The following is a 658-nucleotide window of genomic DNA, read 5'->3' on the forward strand; positions in this document are numbered from 1 at the left end:
ATAAAATTTGAAATATTTTATTTGATTGAAAAAAAAGTATGAAAGTATAAAATAAATGAACCAATAAATAGAAGAGTTAAAAAAAATACAAACTTTAAAAGAATTGCCATGCAATATGAGCTATACGATAATCCAAAGAAATAAACTATTTCTATGAACAATTTCTTCTCTTTCTCTTTCTCTCCCTCTCTCCCTCTCTCTCCCTCTCTCTCTCTTTCGTAAATATTTTTTCTTCTTTATGATTTGTGAGTTTTTTTTTCAAAAAGAAAAAAAATAAATAAAACGATTATTTTTAAAACTTTGTTTTTGACAATATTATTCTATTACTTTATTATTAAAATAAAATATAAAAATTAATCTCTTTTTTCGATATCACTCTTAACGATTATTTAATTATTTAAAACCAATGCTTATCTTCCTAAATAATCTTCAACTGATTATTAGCAAAATGAATTTGTAATTTATCATTTAATAATTAATTACAGATAATAATTCATTGAAAATATTACATATTTTAAAATAATTTTTGTTTAATTTTTGATTAAAATTGATGCTTACAATCATAGTGAATGGAATTAATTTAATAAAATGAATGATAGATGTATGTTTATCAAAAAAAAAAAAATTAACGTTTGTTCAAGGATCCTGAATATGCTTT

The sequence above is a fragment of the Loa loa genome (genome assembly GCF_000183805.2).
Source record: "Loa loa unplaced genomic scaffold supercont3.300, whole genome shotgun sequence".
Lineage (NCBI taxonomy): Eukaryota > Metazoa > Nematoda > Chromadorea > Rhabditida > Onchocercidae > Loa > Loa loa.